Here is a 12,542-nt window from a genome sequence, read left to right on the forward strand (position 1 = left end):
TTTACTAGGGAATGACCTCCTGAGAAGGTTGTCACCCCTAATAGATTGCGTAAACAAGGTCCTCTGGACCCAGACTAGCCGACCAATAAAATTAAAACAGAGTGTCAACCATGTTAGTTTAAACGGCACTTGCCACATGGTTGAACAAAAATCTGACCAAGTAGAATTTCACTTCCAAAACAACCAAATTCCAGATGTGACAGTAATAGCTGTAGGACAACAGACTGGTGGTGGGGGGTCCTCTCTATTTCTGAAAATCAACCTTCCTTCCAGTTTAAGGTGGTATTCCACACTGGAAGGAAACACCCTGAAATTCTTTACTAATCCACAATCAGAAACTCCCACTCCTATAGTCCAGAAAGATGTGAAATCAGCTCAGAGCCTGGCTGATATTCAGCAAATCGGAGAGCAGTTGTTCATCCCTGTTCAGTTAAATGATGGGAAGGACTCTGTTCTCGCTCGAGTGTGTGTGAACAACAGTAAGAGCTTCATCAGCGAAGCCATGTTCCGCCAACTCCCAAAAGATCCAGCCATTCCTACATTCAAACTGATAGACAAAGGGAAATGGACCTGGAAGCACCTAATTCCAAACATTTCCTGCCAAGCAGGTCTATGCTCAAAATCTCCATTGGCAACAAGAGCATAGTCCATAATTGTTGGGTCGTGCGAGACGTCACTGCCGCCTTTTACTTAGGCAGTGACATTCTCAATCGCTTTGCCATTAGTTTGGACCTAATAAACTTCAAATCTTGGTCCCGATTAGCGGATAATCCCATGGGCTTTGACGATCCAGAAAAAGCATTTAGGTCAGCTCAATTGCTACCTTATGCAGTTGAAATTCAGATCAAAGAGGAAGTCACCATCCCAGAAAGTACAAAAAAAAGGAATAATCAGGATGAAGAAGATCCTACAAGTAAGCCAGTTGTGCCGTGCATGTATGTTTATTTTACATTGACACAGTCCTTTTTTAGTTCATTCAACAATTTATTTTACAGGTCTTTCGATAAGCATGACAGTTTTTTTGGCATCAAACGGACAAAAGTGATTGTGAACGGTGGTAACACGGGTTAAGTGTCAACCTCTGATGTATTGAGGTTAAAACTCCACACTGAAGTACATTCCCTGTATAGATGTGATAGAGAAAGAACTATCAAGCAGGGAAAGTATGCCTGAGGCTTGAAAATGGCCCCAGGGTTAGTTCACACAAGGTGTACACAACAGATATTTACACAACATACACAAGGGGGAAGATACAGTTGTGTCACGGGGATTGACACAGGTGTGTTTCGGCCAAAACATGGCTTGATTGAAGCCGGTCTATATGCTGGCCTTCGTCAGGAGAGGCACCATTGGTGGTGCTGTCCGTTGATTCTGTGGGTTTAAGAGAGGCAGTGAGGATCTTCAAAAAGGGGTGATTTAATTAATTTAGGATAGTATTAAATACTGGCCCATTTTGGCCATGATTTTACATCTCATGGTGCAACTGAGAAACGGCTTACCTGCTGCTCCGGTGGCAGTGGCAAGCTGGGAACTATCCTCACGTGGTTGAAGGATAGTGTGTGCGTGATTGCACTTAGGAATATGCCTGAGAGAGCTTCAGGCCGACATCTCTCGGGTTCCCGCTGACTGTGAAGGGCCACAGTGGGTCCCAGATTTGAGAGAAAGAGAATACAGGATCAGAATGCATGATCCTGGATAAGGATTCAGAGGAGTGGATTCGATGATGGTGAGAGAATCCTACTCGGGGTAGACTGCCCTCGAAGAGCATGGTGGTGGGCAAGTACGTGCCTATGAGATGAAGACGTCTGACCAGTGGTTCAGGTGGTCTGTGATGAGTACATCTCGGTGAGCAGGGTGGCTCCCACGGGGGTGGAGTCGTTCCGGTGCAGCGGTGGTCCATGGGGGTGGAACTAGCCGCATGTCGAAATCCTGTATGGCTATCAGGAGTGCGAGAGCGCGCATTGAGTAGCGCTGAGGTCTAGGCAGGAAAATGACCGGTGAAAAGACTGAAATCGATGCAGTGAGACCGAGTTGGGAAAAAGGGCACGAGGGGTGTGGAGGACTTAAAGTGCCTGAAGGTGCGCGCATGAAGTGGCGCTGAGGTGTAGTAGGGAACACTATACTCAATGCAGTGAGATCGTGTAGGGATCTGGGGAGTGAGAAAAGGCACGTGGGAGGTGCGAAAATTCGGGTAATTGGGTGCCTGTATGTGGCGGTGTGGACACCTGAAATGCCTGCTTTTAGTTATGAGTGGAGCCCGGCAGCAGGGTATAGTAAGTGCAAACTGGCAAGCCAAGTCAAAAAGGGGCGCTCTCTGGTCAACAATTAAAAAGCTAAGGTGCTGTTCCCTGGCTAGTTTACCGCAGTATGTCCGGCGTACCTCTGTATACGGGGTCCTCAGCTCGAAATGAAACTGTGAGGAGAATGCTGGCTGCTGTGTAAATGTACATTTTACAAGCTAGGCGGCAGCCAATCAAAAAACGCGCATTGGAAGTACCCAATGGGTACAGGAAGGAGTTTGAACCAATCGCGTGTTGTCAAGAAGGTGGAGCATAATTGAACTACTCGAATGGTGGAGCATCATGGGAGGTGTGGTCCCAGAAACGGTGCTTGCAGGCTAAAGCAATGCTGAATGGGATGCACTGAATGCAAAATGTGGAAAAGGGTGTGTAGAAAAGGGCAAAACGGTTGGCTCTGGGTCTGGTAGCATTTCATAATAGCTCCATAGAGACACCTATTGTTTATTAATTATTACCAGCGGAAAGTGCGTTGTAAATATACATTTTACAAGCTAGGCGGCAGCCAATCAAAAACGCGCATTGGAAGTACCCAATGGGTACAGGAAGGAGTTTGAACCAATCGCGTGTTGTCAAGAAGGTGGAGCATAATTGAACTACTCGAATGGTGGAGCATCATGGGAGGTGTGGTCCCAGAAACGGTGCTTGCAGGCTAAAGCAATGCTGAATGGGATGCACTGAATGCAAAATGTGGAAAAGGGTGTGTAGAAAAAGGCAAACCGGTTGGCTCTGGGATACCGTACGTCACGGTTTAAATATAACCTTTGAATGGAAACATTTCTAAAAACAAAACCCCCTCACCCTCTTTTATCATTTCGGGACACCAGGGGCAACCTATATAGATATCTCAGCTTGCATACATTAACAACTGTATTACTGTCACCAATTGTTTTAATCTCTGGCAATCAGAATTTATGTAACACCAAGTGTACACATGTATTCACATGGACTGTGGTTTTTTCACCAATTGTTTTGACATCTGGCAATCAGTACTTATGCATCTCCCGTTAACACCAAGTGTACACATGTATTAATTACTACCACGGGTGACATGTGATATGACATGCATATATGTCCAATGCTAATTAACATTTTGTTTTATGGACCCGTACAATGAGTGGATGCGTATGCACTCAACAGCATGTATAGTGGACCTCTCTACCTGTATTATGCCAGCACTCACAATAGGCAGTTTGGACAGATTATGCACCCGTATATACAACGCACTTCCTGCTGGTAATAATTGAAGCTATTATGAAATGCCACCAGACCCAGAGCCAACCGGTTTGCCCTTTTCTACACACCCTTTTCCACATTTTGCATTCAGTGCATCCCATTCAGCATTGCTTTAGCCTGCAAGCACCGTTTCTGGGACCACACCTCCCATGATGCTCCACCATTCGAGTAGTTCAATTATGCTCCACCTTCTTGACAACACGCGATTGGTTCAAACTCCTTCCTGTACCCATTGGGTACTTCCAATGCGCGTTTTTGATTGGCTGCCGCCTAGCTTGTAAAATGTATATTTACAACGCACTTCCCGCTGGTAATAATTAATAAACAATAGGTGTCTCTATGGAGCTATTATGAAATGCTACCAGACCCAGAGCCAACCGTTTTGCCCTTTTCTACACACCCTTTTCCACATTTTGCATTCAGTGCATCCCATTCAGCATTGCTTTAGCCTGCAAGCACCGTTTCTGGGACCACACCTCCCATGATGCTCCACCATTCGAGTAGTTCAATTATGCTCCACCTTCTTGACAACACGCGATTGGTTCAAACTCCTTCCTGTACCCATTGGGTACTTCCAATGCGCGTTTTTTGATTGGTTGCCGCCTAGCTTGTAAAATGTACATTTACACAGCAGCCAGCATTCTCCTCACAGTTTCATTTCGAGCTGAGGACCCCTATACAGAGGTACGCCGGACAAACTGCGGTAAGCTAGCCAGGGAACAGCACCTTAGCTTTTTAATTGTTGACCAGAGAGCGCCCCTTTTTGACTTGGCTTGCCAGTTTGCACTTACTATACCCTGCTGCCGGGCTCCACTCATAACTAAAAGCAGGCATTTCAGGTGTCCACACCGCCACATACAGGCACCCAATTACCCGAATTTTCGCACCTCCCACGTGCCTTTTCTCACTCCCCAGATCCCAACACGATCTCACTGCATTGAGTATAGTGTTCCCTACTACACCTCAGCGCCACTTCATGCGCGCACCTTCAGGCACTTTAAGTCCTCCACACCCCTCGTGCCCTTTTTCCCAACTCGGTCTCACTGCATCGATTTCAGTCTTTTCACCGGTCATTTTCCTGCCTAGACCTCAGCGCTACTCGATGCGCGCTCTCGCACTCCTGATAGCCATACAGGATTTCGACATGCGGCTAGTTCCACCCCCATGGACCACCGCTGCACCGGAACGACTCCACCCCCGTGGGAGCCACCCTGCTCAGCGAGATGTACTCATCACAGACCACCTGAACCACTGGTCAGACGTCTTCACCTCATAGGCATGTACTTGCCCACCACCATGCTCTTCGAGGGCAGTCTACCCCGAGTAGAATTCTCTCACCATCATCGAATCCACTCCTCTGAATCCTTATCCAGGATCATGCATTCTGATCCTGTATTCTCTTTCTCTCAGATCTGGGACCCACTGTGGCCCTTCACAGTCAGCGGGAACCCGAGAGATGTCGGCCTGAAGCTCTCTCAGGCATATTCCTAAGTGCAATCACGCACACACTATCCTTCAACCACGTGAGGATAGTTCCCAGCTTGCCACTGCCACCGGAGCAGCAGGTAAGCCGTTTCTCAGTTGCACCATGAGATGTAACATCATGGCCAAAATGGGCCAGTATTTAATACTATCCTAAATTAATTAAATCACCCCTTTTTGAAGATCCTCACTTCCTCTCTTAAACCCACAGAATCAACGGACAGCACCACCAATGGTGCCTCTCCTGACGAAGGCCAGCATATAGACCGGCTTCAATCAAGCCATGTTTTGGCCGAAACACACCTGTGTCGATCCCCGTGACACAACTGTATCTTCCCCCTCGTGTATGTTGTGTAAATATCTGTTGTGTACACCTTGTGTGAACTAACCCTGGGGCCATTTTCAAGCCTCAGGCATACTTTCCCTGCTTGATAGTTCTTTCTCTATCACATCTATACAGGGAATGTACTTCAGTGTGGAGTTTTAACCTCAATACATCAGAAGTTGACACTTAACCCGTGTTACCACCGTTCACAATCACTTTTGTCCGTTTGATGCCAAAAAAACTTTCATGCTTATCGAAAGACCTGTAAAATAAATTGTTGAATGAACTAAAAAAGGACTGTGTCAATGTAAAATAAACATACATGCACGGCACAACTGGCTTACTTGTAGGATCTTCTTCATCCTGATTATTCCTTTTTTTTGTACATATACCCACCTGGGTAAATCAGGACTCCGCCAGTCGCCCTATATTTTCTACCACCATCCCAGACAGAAAGGACCCAACAATTCTCCCTGGAAGTGAAAGTTAAAAGAGGACAAAAATTGAAAAACCCTGATGCTTATATCCATCTAAATGCTTCTCTCCAACAGCAAGGGTTAGGGGTAAACCCAACACCATTAGTCCACATAGAACATGACACCATTCCAATAGAGGTGGATAACAGCGACTTAAAGAGTATTACTCTAGCCGCAGGCACCATTATTGGAATGGCGATTGATGACCGACATTCCTCCATTGATTTAGGAAATGAACTGTTAGGACCAATCCCCAAGGACTGTTTTGACAGTGACAGTGAGGACAATACAACACCAGACAGGATTTTCACCCGGCATGGGGGGAACTTCCTGGTGTACACTTCTTGCCCTTATGGTAAGGAAGATGTGACTTGTGACTTCAGGAGGGATGAGGTGATTTTCCAGGTCCATGAGGGCTGCCTTTCCCACCTCAAGCCTCCAGTCCAAATCAACACTCTCACCAGGGACTTCTCCACCTAGCTGGAGGAGGCCGCTGAGATAGCCAAACCAGAAGTCTTTCCAGGCTTCAGGCAGATGGTGGAAGAGAGAGTCAACCTAGCTGATGCCTGTGTGACTCTGGAACAGAAGCAAAAGTTGAAACAAGTTTTCTTGGATTTCCAAGATCTCTTTGCGGTAGACTCATATGACTGTGGTCGCACCGACATCCACACCACAACAATTCCCACGGACCCTGGAATGACTCCAGTGTTTGTGAAGCAATATTGCTTGCCTCTCGCATCCATGGAGTCCCTTACTGAAATAATTAAGAACCTTGAGTCCCGGGGAATAATCCGTCCAGTCCACAGCACTTTCAATAATCCGGTGCTGGGAATATTGAAGCCAAACGGCCAGTGGAGACTCTGCGCTGACCTTAGGGAGCTCAACAAACGGGTCCATACTTCCCGATGGCCTCTGCCCTACATTGACCAAGGGCTGGCCCAGATTCAGGGGTCACAGGTATTCACAGCAATAGACCTGACCAATGGATACTGGACCGTGCCTGTCAGTAGGGAGGACCAATACAAATTGGCTTTTATCTTTGGGGGCCAGCAGTACACATGGACCCGGACTCCCTTCGGATACCTCAACTCCGGCAATGAATTCAACATTTTCCTACATAAGGTCATGCCCGACCTGGGTGCGAGGGGTAACCTGGCTTATGTAGATGATGTCCTCATCAAAATTTCATCTGTGGAGGAACACATAGCGGAGATCCGTTATGTTCTGACACAGTTGAGGGCCGCCGGAGCAAAACCTTCCTTTCAGAAAGCACAGTGGTGTAGAACCCGTGTTAATTTCTTGGGGCATGAGATTACTCCTCAGGGTCTCTGTCCCCAAGAAAAGAAAGTGGAAGCACTCCAGAAACTGAAAGACCCCACAACTCTGCGGGAACTAAGGAGCCTCCGTGGACTGACTAATTACAGCAGAAAGTTCATTGAAGGCTACCCAGAGATCACTAGACCCCTGATTCATCTCTTGAAGGGGGGGTTCAAGTGGGAATGGGGTCCAGAACAATCCGAGGCGGTAAGACAACTCAAAAGAAGCCTCTCACAAGCACCTTTCCTAGCTTACCCTGTCAGAAACAAGGAGTTCTTCCCGCAGACGGGGTACTCTAATATGTGCTTGACGGCAGTATTATACCAAAAGCATGACAAGGTCAATAAAGCAATCTCCTATGCGAGCAAAACTTTATCCTCTGTGGAGGAAAAATTCAACTATTGTGAGAAGGCACTCCTGGCAACGGTGTGGGCATTGAAGAATTACCGCCCGTTTATCCAGGGGGAACACATCATAGTGGAGACTCCACACCAGCCTCTGCAATATCTCCAAAGTGACGGAATCCGGGCTGGAAATGTGAGTAATTCCTGAATTACTTCCTGGATTCTGTCAATGCAAGGCTTTCCTGTGGAGGTCAGATATAGCCAAAACAAGAAGAGTCCCCTCGCGCAAGGTCTGGCTGACTTGCATGATTGTGCCAGAGAAAACTGTCTCGAGGACGAAAGTCTAAAAATCAAGGACAACATGGAGGCATACCTTAATTCCCCACACAAAGTCTTTGAAGAAGACAATGTGAGGGAATGACCACTGTCTATGTGGATGGATGCTCTTCCCATGTTGACAACGACGGGGAGAAAGAACTGGTGGCTGGCGTAGGGAATGCATGGGTGAAGGAGTTCCCAAAACCCTCCGATGGATGCAAAATTGGTCCCCAAAGTAGTCAGGTGGCAGAATTGATGGCTGTGCATCAGGCCATCCTCACTGCTGTCCAACATCAACTCCACGAACTGGTCATAATCACAGATTCGGATTAGGTACGGAACGGGTTCATGGAGCACCTGGTTAATTGGAAAACCAGAGGCATGTTATGTGCTAATAACAAACCCTTGAAACATGGGAAGTTAATCCAAAACATTGATGATCTGGTCACATCGAATGGGATGACCATCTACTGGAAAAAGATCAAGGGTCATTCCAAAGTAGAGGGACCAGACAAAACTGGAAATGACTTAGCTGATCAGCTGGCCAAAACCGGGGCCATCCAAGGGGATCTAATAGAAATAGAGTCCCTGTTGGGGGAAATCCAGGTCACTGCTATCACTAGGTCCCAGGCAAATGCTCACAATGATCTTTCAACTGTACAATGGAGTAAGGAGACCCCTGATGCTGATTTATTTACAGCTTAGAAGGGGAATCCAATTATTGGTAAGTTTTACCAACACCTTGAGGACCCTGAGAACTTTCCCCTGACAGATACCGATTACATTGGGAAAGAGGACCTAAGAGTGTTGATGAAATGTCCAAAAATGTTCCGAATCCAAGACGGTTTGTTGGTAAGGAAATCCCAAGCTGGCCATGATCAGTGGGTGGTTCCTACCTCATTCCGAAGCCTGATGTTAAGTCACGCCCATGATGCAGCCACCTCCGGTCATAGGGGGTTTCACATAACACTGGAAATCTTAAGAGAGGTTGCATACTGGCTACACATGGGGCAGGACCTCGACCAATACTTGAAGGGGTGTCTTGTGTGTGCACAATTTCAGCCATCATCCCTCACACACCGTGCGCCTCTCCAAAAGAGGGGGGTGACACTGCCATGGTCAGATTTGCAAATCGACTTTGTAGGCCCTGTGATTCGCTTGTCTAGAGGAAACAAGTACATGTTGATGCTTGTTTACCAAGTGGGTGGAAGGTCTCCCAGCCCCAAACTGCAAGGCAGAAACAGCAGCTGCCCTGATGATTAACCACATCTTTTCCCGTTTTGGTCTACCTCAAAGGATTGAGTCAGGCAGGGGTCGCCACTTCACCAGTGAAGTAATGACAAAGATGTGGGAGATACTGGGGGTTAAAAGGAAGCTACACATTGCTTACAGGCCAGCTTCTTCTGGAGCAGTAGAGAGATATAACCGAACCATTGTGAGCATCTTAAAAAAGATTGTGGCAGATTCTGGGCCAAGTTGGGATATCCGATTACCTCTGGTCCTAATGGCCATCAGATCTACCCCTTCATCTGCAACTAAAATGTCACCATTTGAGTTGATGACTGGAAGCAAGATGGTGCTTCCCCAGCATTTGCTCTACAGGACTCAAGAGCAGACACTGATAAATGCCTCCACAACTCATGAGTATGTGGAGAATTTAAGGAAACACCTTCAACATGCTTTTGCCTATGCTCAGCGGAATCTAGAAAGATCAGCCGAGAGCATGAAGACCCACTATGATTTAAAAACTACCCGAAAGGAATATAAGGTGGGTGATCGGGTCTATCTATACAATTCCCAAAGGAACCAGGCCAAACAGCGAAAATTCTTGCCTACATGGAAGGGACCGTTTGAAATAATAGACAAAATCTCTCCTGTGGCCTACAAGATCCGCATCCCCAAAGGCAGTTTGGCAGAGGGGGAAGACAAGTGAGTACATATAAATCAGCTAAAGTGTTGCCATCCCAGGCACACAACTGGAGGAATCCACTGGAATCCCAGAGGGGGTCGCTCCAGAGTAATTCAGTTCCAACCCTAAAATATTCCACATATAGCATATACAATTCTGTGATCCTTGTATATATATATGTTCTTGTCTCCTAATTTAAAAAAGAAAATGTATATGTTCATATCTTCTGATTCATAAAATGTATATGTTTGCCACACCATTAATAGTGGTGAAGAAATGTCTATGAATAGGTATTGCCGCTTTGCTTTATCATCCTAGGAGAGATGAAACCATGGAGACTGACCAAGGAGGACGACCGGGGACTGGGAGCAGAGACCCGAGGGGCCCGGGGTACCGCCCAATCCTCCCATCAGGACCAGCAAGGAGAACTGATTGATCGACTGGAGGGAGGAAAAGATGCTGAACTGTGCCATCCATGGAATTGGAAGAAGAGGAGGCGAACATCCCAGATCTTGCGAGTTCCATCAGCGAAAGGACAGAATGGCCATCGCAAGAGGGGGGGCTTGTGGGATGTTTTTACTCATGCATACAAGCCCTACCATAAAACTGTGCAGTACTGGCATGGAAAACATCATGATGGCCAGAACTCCCCAGAGAGTGCACAGGGAAAACATGAAGAATAGGCTGCCACCCATTTTTGCCTAGGTTGTGAGCACAGGAGGGCACTGCCTAAAATCACCATTGGGCTACACGCACAGTAGCCTGAAACCATTGGGAATGGCAATGCTAATTGCCAAAAAAAGCAACTCAGAACTGTGGGGAATTAATTTTCCTAATCCCAAAAATGGTTGCATTACCAGTACTCACCACTATCAGAAAGCCGGCGTTTTAAAACCACCAGACTTTTGTGTAAAACTGCACAAATGAAACAAAACCAGACCAAGGAAAGACTTGCTAAGAGGTGGAACAATGTAAAACCATATTCTGAAATGACTTGAAGGAAGTAATTATTTAATGTATAGGTACAAATTGTCAGTTTGATTTGAATGTAGAAAACTGGGAACAAAAAGTGACATTTAGCTGAAACCTGCTTAGTGAAACTGGATTCTGCCTGACAACTACCCCCCGACAGGAGAAACCTGTTCAGCCACTCTTCCCAGGCCTAGCTGCATCCTGCTGCCCCTTGCCAAAAGGAGTTGTCACCTCTCTGATTAGATTAGGGGTGGACCACCTGGGAACTAGAAGGAACAGAACAATGCAACTCCCTTGACTCAGGCAAATGTTATATTGGAGGCGTCGTAAAGTGGCTTCCTCTTAGGGGAAACTGGGAGGGGCAGTACCTCTACTAGCAGCTGAGCTTGGGGGAAGTGGATAAACCAGTTATTCCACCCTGTGATGTGGGAAGCCACACCCCTTTTTGACCAGGGCATAATTTTAAAAAGATAGGTAACTCATAGTGCGGACTTGTCAGAATTATATAAGTAATATCATTATTTTTGTGATTTTTCTGTGAACATTTTGAGAGGCGTTAGGACCTTGTGGTGTATTCTGGGGGGTTGTTAGCGGAAAATAGGGTCCCACTCCAAATGTCTGCATGTTAAAAATCTGACACTTCATCAATTAATGTCCATACTCCTTGCGCACATGTGTGTAATTTTGGGTAAATATCCGATATTGCAAAACCAGTTAAAAAGCGCAAAATGTTGTCATTTTTGAATGCAAGCCCCCAGGAAGATCAGAGGCGGACAAGCATGGACCATAAGGAATATATAATGTGCACATGTAATTTCAACAAATTGTATATCTGGGAAAGATGTATTTGAATCAAATATAGATTAGTTGGCAAACTGACCAGGGGAGGATCCTCTGACCCACAAACAGACCTCATCTGATGACAATCCATTTCCTTCCCCCAATCATGGGAGAGGGGAGAATTGGGCCAATGACAAGTAGAGAGGGGCAGGCTTAGCTAGGCCCAGGCACACACCCATTTTCAAAACACATAAAAAGAGACTGCTGGGACAGGTAGAGACATTCAATTCCATTTGCTGCGGAGCATGCTGACCGACGACTTCACATCCAGAGATCCAACACTTAGACTTCCAAGCTAAACAGAGACTACAGAACTTTGAACCAAGAAGGCCCACTGCAAGCAAAAGTATTTGTCAGCAGGCCTCAAAATCATTTGCAAACTATTCCACAGCTGGGCGAGCTGTCTGAATTCTTTTGCCAAGAACTCTTGCCAGTACCTAGAAAGCAGTGTTACATCCAGAATCCACTTGATCCGGACCGGAAAGCAGAGCAGTATCCAGAACCAGAGGCCGCTGAATCCAGAGAGGCTAGACCAGCAGAGCAGTGCTGACCCAGATCGCTGTGAGCAGAACCAGTGCCTGATTGACCTGCCGAGCAGACAGAACCGCAGCCGGACGTGTTGACCAGATCCGTGACGAGGCCTAGTTCAAATTTATATTGTGAGTACCTAGCAGAACTGTGCAGAACCAATCTCTTGGTTAAAATAATCTAATCCAAACTATTTTAACCTAAGTAGAACTGCCTCCTAGAAATCGTGTCATCTGTCATTTTTAAAGCTGCACAACTGCCACCTGTCAATTCTGAAGCTGCAAGCTGTCACCTGTCATTTTGAGTTTTACTTTACTCGCGAAATTTACCGTGATTTGCAATTTTGGCTCAATTTCTCCACTTGTCAAAATAGCAGCTCCATTCTTTCTTTTGTTAAAATCTGTTTGCAACTTGGTAACAACTCATACACCATTGCTAAAGTGAGCCTGAACTAATATAAAGTAGCCATCACCTACCCTGAACCTCTCGAGGGGATTA

The sequence above is a fragment of the Ambystoma mexicanum genome, chromosome 7q (genome assembly GCF_040938575.1).
Source record: "Ambystoma mexicanum isolate Mex_15411 chromosome 7q, UKY_AmexF1_1, whole genome shotgun sequence".
NCBI classification, from domain to species: Eukaryota; Metazoa; Chordata; class Amphibia; order Caudata; family Ambystomatidae; genus Ambystoma; species Ambystoma mexicanum.